This window comes from Buceros rhinoceros, unplaced genomic scaffold, assembly GCF_000710305.1.
Source record: "Buceros rhinoceros silvestris isolate BGI_N320 unplaced genomic scaffold, ASM71030v1 scaffold12786, whole genome shotgun sequence".
Taxonomy (NCBI): Eukaryota; Metazoa; Chordata; class Aves; order Bucerotiformes; family Bucerotidae; genus Buceros; species Buceros rhinoceros.
In genome coordinates, this window is record NW_010415886.1 from 52,799 (window position 1) to 53,077 (window position 279).

The 279-nt window shown below is 55.6% G+C and overlaps 1 protein-coding gene across 1 annotated transcript in view; it reads right to left on the reverse strand.

The window, feature by feature from the left end:
* LOC104494724 (protein FAM19A2-like) overlaps positions 1–279 on the reverse strand; it is a gene marked incomplete at its 3' end in the record, with an annotated part of 7,764 nt that overhangs the window by 399 nt on the left and 7,086 nt on the right. The gene's annotated exons all lie outside the window — the stretch shown is intronic.

Consider the following 279-nt stretch of genomic DNA (forward strand, 5'->3'; position numbering starts at 1 on the left):
TAACCTGACGCCCTGCTCCATCTGCCTATGGAACACCCTGTTTTCTCTCACTACACCAGGTAAGAAGCCTAAAGGCAGCCCTATCCTCGCTCCTGGCAAGAGCAGGGAGAACAGGCTTGTTCAACAACCTTCTTCAGCCTCCGCTTACTAAGGCAAAGGGACCATCTACTCCCACTCTACTCTGCGAGGCTCTTGTACCTCCAACGCGGTAGCCAGAGCAGTTCCCCTGCATTTGGGGGAACACACGCAGGCTGGTTGGGACAAAACACGCCGTGCCTG